A 9,017-nucleotide genomic window follows, 5' to 3' on the forward strand; every position below is an offset into this window, starting at 1 on the left:
ATAAATATCCATGATAATTCACTATAAATCATAGTGTTTTCATGTACGGAAAGAATAGTACGGGTCTTTTGGAGAGAATATAATAATTTGAGGTTATTTATTAGCTAATTGGGGAAAGAGCTTTAAATTTATATTATTTGAAACAAATTTTATTTTGTGATAAACGTCAATTGAAAAGAAAACAAATTGAGAATCTACAACCTTTTTTAAATTGGAAGGTCATTTTAACCAGGTGTACGATACAGTCGGGTAACCATCGATTGAAGTATTGGTAGTGGCTTTGCTGCAGACTCCACCGATGGCAATATCGATCATAGTTGTTACAAGCCATTTCTCAAACTTAACTTGTCGCGCAATGGAACCCGCTCGTTCCAGCGGGTTCCACTGCTGGAACCCGCCATAGAAAATTTTTCTTTGTATGAGATGTCCCATCTATGTACTGTATAATCTTTGGCAATAGCTACAAAGGCCTTCTGCTTAAACTCTGTGACATTTGACTTAAATATAGATCAGTGGTCGGCACCCCAATACATTGATATGATTTTACCGCATTAGTGTTAGTAACGAGTAGCAGAAAGTAGGCTTTGAGCATGACGTTTCACACATTTATACTGTGTGTGTGTGGCAGAGCTCGGGCAGAGAAATTTCCTATGCCCCCGAGATAGGGCCGTGCCGACCTCTGGTATAAATGTAAATTCTATATCTTATTAATTCTATGTTCTATATATAATTCTATGTTATTTTTATTTTACATTTTTAAACTACAATAGCTATATGTATCTTAAAGGAGGCTCATGTGGATGGTATCTATTTAATCTTCTTTTTGTAGGTCTCCATATTAGCCTCTTTGCTGGGGAGTTAGGATAAGAGCCAAGACGTTCATGATATTTTTCTGCATGTGTACGTATTATATCGCCTATCTTTAAGATTTTTAGATCTCATTCTATATCTCTAGTTCTCATGAGGGCACCAGCGGGCATTACAAATCGATCTGACAATCTTACTTTGCGCTACTCGTATTTTGTGCAGGTTTGACTTAGACGCTATGCCGTAGACTTGTAATGCATACTTCCAGATGGGGCTGAGAATAGATTTATAGATCCTAACTTTGTTGGACAGTGAAAGCTTATTTATTGGTGATAATAGCCAGGACATACTTGCTGCCTTTGAAAGCACAGCCTGCTTGATCATCGTTGTGTGCCTCTGGAAAGTAAGTCCTCTATCCAAAATCACACCAAGGTACTTGTAGTAGGCCTCGTGACGAAGTACAGAGGCAAGCATGGAGATGCCTGGGCAGTCTTTTGGCCTTATTGAGAATGTGACACAAGCACATTGGCTGCAGTTGATGCCTATGTTCCATTCTGTAGTCCACTTTTCAAGATGTCTCACGTACTTTTGCAGGCCCAAGGTGGCGATTTCTATGCTTGGACTTCTGAACATATCAGCAGTGTCGTCGGAGTAAGTTGCGATCAGCATATTATCATCGTCGGCTTCGGTACAGCCCCAGGAGTCTGGCATATCTTATATGACCAGAAAGTAAAGCGTCGGACCTAGTACACTGCCTTGGGGTACACCGGCTGAGATTGGGCATTTTGACGATCTTTCTCCATCGACAACCACACTGAATTTTCTTTTCGATATAAAGCTCTGAATGAGGAGAGAGAGCTGAGGCGTTAGGAGGTTTTTCAGCTTGCTTAGAAGACCATCATGCCATACTCTAACACAGGCTTGTCGAATGTCCACGAACACAGCAACTGCAAACATTTTGTTTTCCATGGCTTCCAGAGCGAAAACTTTAGAAAGTTAACAACAATCACAGAGATGAAAAACTCACCCAGCTAATATTAGAAAAAATTAAATGTTTTATTTCTTATATTAGAAAGCATTGGGCAAAATGCTTCCGTAACATAGGCAAATTCAAGAAAAAAAAACTCTGGATGTCTAGCTGGAAATATGAGTATAAAAGTTTGTGCCGAAAATAAGTCATCAAATAAACGAGGGCGTCCCGCATTGGGGATTCTGGCGAAAGGCTTAAAAACAAGAAAGCAAAGCTAACTTCGGGCGGAGCCGAAGTTGATATACCCTTGCAGTTAAAACCGGATATATATCGCAAACACCGGATATAGTTGGCCGATCCTTATGATTACATCATAATAAAACCAAATAATTACAATAAAATCTAAAAAAAATTCCAAGCTTCTATCTTCAAAAATACGAAAGTTGATATTTCTACCAAATACCATTTCCGTTCGTTCAGTTACATGGAAGTTATTACCAAAAATATAATCTGTACCAAGTTCCAGCTTTCTGTCTTCAAAAACACGAAAGTTGGGTCATTTCCGATCGTTCAGTTATATGGCAGCTATAAGATATAGTCGGCCGATCCTTATGAAATTTGGCATGTCGTAATGTGTTGCCAAAAATAGCTTTTATGTTAAATTTGAATTCTTTAACTCTAAAAACACCAAAGTTATACCATTTCCGATCAATCAGTTACATGGCAGCTATAGGATATAGTCGGCCGATCCCGTCCGTTCCGACTTATATACTGCGTGCAAAGGAAAGAAGGGTGTGTGCAAAGTTTCAAGTCGATAGCTTTAAAACTGAGAGACTAGTTTGCGTAGAAACAGATAGACGGACAGACGGTCAGACGGACAGACGGACATGCTCATATCAACTCAGGAGGTGATCCTGATCAAGAATATATATACTTTATAGGGTCGGAGATGTCTCCTTCACTGCGTTGCACACTTTTGAACAAAATTATAATACCCTCGGCAAGGGTATAAAAATTAGCTTCTGAACCTGTGAAAGTAAACAATAATTCAACTTCTCTTTTTATTCACGTTGCCACCATTTCAGCGAAAAAATTAAATGAAAACAAGAAAGGAAAGCTAACTTCGGGCGGAGCCGAAGTTGATATACCCTTGCAGCTAAAACCGGATACATATCGCAAACATAGGATATAGTTGTCCGATCCTTATGATTACATCATAATAAAACCAATTAATTACAATAAAAATCTAAAAAAAAGTCCCAAGCTTCTATCTTCAAAAATACGAAAGTTGATATTTTTACCAAATACCCTTTCCGATCGTTCAGTTATATGTCAGCTATAAGATATAGTCAACCGATCGTTATGAAATTTGGTAGATCGGATTAACTGACCAATAATATAATCTGTACCAAGTGCCAGCTTTCTATCATCAAAAACACGAAAGTTGGGTCATTTCGGATCGTTCAGTTATATGACAGCTATAGGATATAGTCGGCCGATCCCGGTCGTTCCGACTTATATACTGCGTGCAAAGGAAAGAAGGATGTGTGCAAAGTTTCAAGACGATAGCTTTAAAACTGAGAGACTAGTTCACGTAGAAACAGACAGACGGACAGACAGACGGACAGACAGACGGACAGACGGACAGACGGACATGCTCATATCAACTCAGGAGGTGATCCTGATCCAGAATATATTTACTTTATAGGGTCGGAGATGTCTCCTTCCAAAATCCAAAATTATAATACCCTCTGCAAGGGTATAAAAATCAAAAAGCAGCCAAATCGGTTGTTTTTTAAAGGATTTATAAACTTTTTAGTCAGCTTTCCTACTGCAAACGGCCATAATGGTAGTACGGTCGTAGGTTTTTTGATGTTGTTTTGCCCAAGCGCAAAAGTATGAAACAGAAATTCATACCGTCAAAGTTTAAATTATAAAGGTTAGTTACATTTTCGGTGGAAGAGATGAGTACCGGGTATATTAAAGTCAGGAAACTCGACTCTTGTTTCATTCTTGTTTCATTTACTTTTTTAAAAGAATGGAAATCAACGGATTCAAGTTTGACAATTTCACCTTTAAGTTTCTATCGTTGAATTGATTTCTATCGTTGAAAGTATTTCATGTCGGGTTTTAACTCACCAAAAAAACCACAAAAACAGGTGAGAAAAATATAATCAATTTTATTAACATTAGCCTTGGCATAAAAAAAAAATATTTTATTAAAATGACAGCCGTGGAATAAAATCTTTGTGTCGTCCCTTTGTTTACTCGTTTGTCTTTTGTAATGCCTTTTTTAACGATCACGCTAAAGGATATTTGGAATGGGGAAGGGCCCCTAGTGCACATTCCACATATAAAAGAATTTTTATAAATAATAAAGCCGCAGGAGAGGCCAAACAAGTCTCCGGGGTAGCTGCTCCCACACATACTGTCCGTAATAAACGCTGATACTCATAAAAAATGCTTTGCCATACATACTAACAGCATCTTGCAGGACAAAGGGGCGTATAACAGCAGCTCCTTTTCGCCACAGAAACTGCGATGGAGGTATAACCCCTTGGGAGGATATGTACACACATCCTGCCTACTAACAGTCTTACGGCAGTCCGTTAGTTTTTCCTCCTAAATTGACCACTCACATGCAACATGGGGCCAAATAGGACAATAAATATTTATATGTAAATGCGCGCCGTATTGTTCCGGGATAACCTACACCCTGGGGTATTGTTAACACCGCTGAAAGTGGACCGACACCGCTCTAAAGCAACCCATAAACTGTTCCAATTATATATACAAGTACATAATATAACTTGCCGCACCGGACACATTGCAGAGATGGACAAATCACTTCTCTTTTAGTTTTTTCATTAAGTAAAATTTTAAGTATAATCTACAGACATATTGAGAACGATTTTTGGCATTATATTTCTATTAAAGAATAATATTTCTATCATTTCTATTAAAGACAAATTAACTTTGAACTTTTAGGTATCGAGGAGCTTGGATTGGAGAGGTAAATGCATCATTTATATTTTTTTTGAAAGGGTTTTATAAAATTAAAATAAATAAATATAAAATATATTAGTAAAAAATTTGTATATTTAAAATATAAAATATTGTTTGCCTAGCACGAAAAAAGGGCTTCCTTTTTTTATAAACATGAATCATATTTTAGCTAACAACTCGGCCGGCCTTTTGTCAGTTATGTCAGAAGGGTCCACTATGATCTCTTTAATCCTCAATATCCGAAAAATATTGTAGTACGATTATTTATAAATTTTTTTTTTAATGGCAAGATTCAGCTCAGATTATGTGTTGACAGATTTTCGTTGAATACTCGTCAATACTCGTTGAATACAAGAGTACGAGTATTTTGTATGCGTGCAAATTTGTGTAACAAGAACAAGCATCTCTGACCTCGTAGTAGAATATTTCTATAGCTATAGGACATGATAGGGACGATCCCTATAAAATGTAAAATGGATCAGTTGACCAAAAACAGACATGATTACATCGACTTCTGGATTACTCTTGATTATTCTGGTTAGATTAGGTATATGTACCTATTTATACCTATACCTATTTATATACTTATTTATACCTATACCTACATATATGCATATATGTGTATAGGTATACCATTTCCTTCTTTTTATGTGTTTATATATAGTAGCGTATGGAAAATGGAAGCCCCAGCCTTTGCCTTAAATAATATCTTTCTATGGTACTAAATCAGTAGTCTTTAAAAAAAATGTAATGCGAAACCTAACAAGTACCTCTTTGTATCCACGAGTCCATTCAATTTGTCTGTCTGTACATAAAACTATACAAATTATGTCTTTTTAATTTAGTGTTTTTCTGACATTAGCATAATCTGTTTATTTATTTTTAAATTCAGTTTCAGTCTCCAATTTAGAAAGCGAAATAGATGTGACTATTAACTTCGACACTTATGGTATGTACGTAGATTTTCATTCAGGCGTTACTGTCGGTTTTGGTTTCAAATCTGCCGATGCGCTGGACTTACTTTTGACACCCAAAACCTAAATGTATACTTAGTTGTAGGTATGTGTGGTACTCGCATGTACTTATCAACAAGAATAGAGTTTTGGACTTGTCTGTGGTGACTGGCAGGTGCATGTCGTGACTAAGTATTTATATATTGGGGAAAAATAAATAATTTAAAGCTTTTTCGGCGAAATACGTTATATGCAATACATATGTGTACGTATGTATATGTCTAGGGGGACTGCTAGTCCCTAAGCATCAGTTTAAATGAGCCTATGGTATTCCTCATTAAAAAAGAGTATTTTAAAGTCCACGTGTTCAACAAGTTTTGGTTCTTTTCAAGAAAACATGTTTGCTTTTCGCTTGACGCATTGCCAGAGGCATTATTTGTTTTGATCGAGAGACTTGGACAGGCTATAATTAATTATCAAAATTATTTGCAAATTATCCATCGATTCGGTCAATTAGCAGACATAATGAAACCCTTATTCAATGATATTTCAAGTAATCGAAAGAAAGTGATAAAATGAAATTGATTTGTGATTCGTTTGTATAAAACAACCTAGATAAAGGCATTGGCGTTAAATTTCAAGCATTGAACACGATTTTAAATACAAATTCCAAAGATTGAGAGTCGAGGGATCGGACCCATGATAATACGAGATAAACAGCATGGCTTCAAACATTGGCATTGGAGTAAGACCTATTATTTGGGGCTCCTCTTAACAACGGTTGTGCGAAGCAATTAAGAACTATCAAGTTACTAACGAATTCATTAAAAACAAGAAAGGAAAGCTAACTTCGGGCGGAGCCGAAGTTTATATACCCTTGCAGCTAAAACCGGATATATATCGCAAACACCGGATATAGTTGGCCGATCCTTATGATTACATCATAATAAAACCAATTAATTACAATAAAAAATCTAAAAAAAAGTCCCAAGCTTCTATCTTCAAAAATACGAAAGTTGATATTTCTACCAAATACCATTTCCGATCGTTCAGTTATATGGCAGCTATAGGATATAGTCGGCCGATCCTAATGAAATTTGGTATGTTGGATCAACTAAATAGTACAAAAATAGAATCTGTACTAAGTTTCAGCTTTCTATCTTCAAAAACACGAAAGTTGGGTCATTTCCGATCCTTATGAAATTTGGCATGTTGTAATGTGTTGCCAAAAATAGCTCTCGTGTCAAATTTTAACTCTCTAACTCTTAAAACGCCAAAGTTATACCATTTCCGATCAATCAGTTATATGGCAGCTATAAGATATAGTCGGCCGATCCCGGCCATTCCGACTTATATACTGCGAGCAAAGGAAAGAAGGGTGTGTGCAAAGTTTCAAGTCGATAGCTTTAAAACTGAGAGACTAGTTTGCGTAGAAACAGACAGACGGACAGACGGATATGCTCATATCAACTCAGGAGGTGATCCTGATCAAGAATATATGTATATACTTTATAGGGTCGGAGATGTCTCCTTCACTGCGTTGCACACTTTTGGACAAAATTATAATACCCTCTGCAAGAATATAAAAAGAAAGGAAAGCTAGCTTTCCTTTCTTGTTTTGTAATAAATTTTTTATATTATGATTATTGCATAAGGATAAGGATCGACCAACTATATCCGAGTTTCCGGTTTTAACTGCAAGGGTATATCAACTTTGACTCCGCCCGGGGTTAGCTTTCCTTTCTTGTTTCAACCCGATTTCTAACATAGATGGATTCATGTAATCGGATAAAATTTTCGAGAACAGGCAAAAGAGGTTTGGTGTGTCCATACTGATAGACCATCACTATTAGTTGTTTGATTTATGGACTATTTGCCAGATTTTTATAAAACCGATTGACGATGAACATAAACTGAAGTAGCTAAAAAATATATTTCAGAGGAAGGAATTACCAATTTAGTGCCAGATATTAAACGAACAGGCTACGTGTGTTCATATTAACTCAAAGTACCTTTTTTTTAAGACTAATCAATTTTAACGAATATTAACCTTTTATCAAATTTTATAATTACATCTAAAATCTAATAGGTTTTTCCAAATGCAGGTGTTGCAAGTTGTCGTGCTTGCAAGTTCAGTCACATTTTTTAGAGATGTAAAGTTTTCTGCAATTATGCTGACTAAAGCGACTGCCTAGAAGCAATTAGCATGCAACTAAGAGTCGCAAAACAGAACGAATCGGTTGCCAGTGAAGGGTGTTCAAACATAATAACCATTGGAAATTAATCAGCAACTGCTCTGGCACTAACCAGCAGTAGCAGCCGAGTAGACACAAGCGTTCCGAGTCACGGAACAATGTGCCCACTTACCTGATATTTTGCATTGAATTACCAAATAACTAAATATTGTTCTACGATTACTAATGAGAGGGTCTGCGGCTCGATCGAATAGCCGCTTCTAATGGGTTTCTAGTTGCAGTCGAACAAAGAGGACGAGAACAGTAGTTAGAGCTTATGTCTAATAATATTACAGAAAATTGTTTTAGCGCTTTAAGTATTTTTTTAAAGTTATAGAAATACATAAACATACATGATACATATATGATTTGTTGTGCTTATATTCTATTTATTATCTCTATTAGATAATCAGGTTACAAGCGCGTGGCCTTTAAATTGTCTTTTATGTTCCTAAAATATTCGAACCATCTCCTTTTATAGTTATTACATTTTTAAAGTTATTAATGTAAATTTTTTTTTAAATAAATACAATAATAAATAAATAACAAAAAAAAGAAGAAATGTAGAGTTTAGACATTTAAACTTATAACTTTAACTTGTTCCTAGAACTATAAATTAGTAAACAAAAACGTAGTAACCAAAAAACCTGTATTTGCAGATAATTAAAACAGCCGAACTGCAGCCAAAGCTATTGTTAGATATTTATCTTATATACAACACAAATTAAGAATGTAATTTGTCGAACCTTATAAGAATTTTAGTACGGGACCAATATTTTATAATCCGAAATGCAAATCCCAACAAATAAAACCTGTTTAAAAATAAAAGCGCTTAAGAAAGCTGATGAAAAAGGATATGACAGATAGAGGAGTATTCGACAAATCCTAATGAAATTTTTTTCAACGGATTAATTGACCAAAAATAATAACAAAGAGGAAGCTTTTAAACTGATTTTATTAAAAAAAAAGACAATGTTGCATCAAAAACAGACATATATGTGTACATCAACAGAAAGTAATCTAGATCTAAAACATTAAATAAAATAA

Source organism: Drosophila bipectinata, chromosome XR, assembly GCF_030179905.1.
Source record: "Drosophila bipectinata strain 14024-0381.07 chromosome XR, DbipHiC1v2, whole genome shotgun sequence".
NCBI lineage: Eukaryota > Metazoa > Arthropoda > Insecta > Diptera > Drosophilidae > Drosophila > Drosophila bipectinata.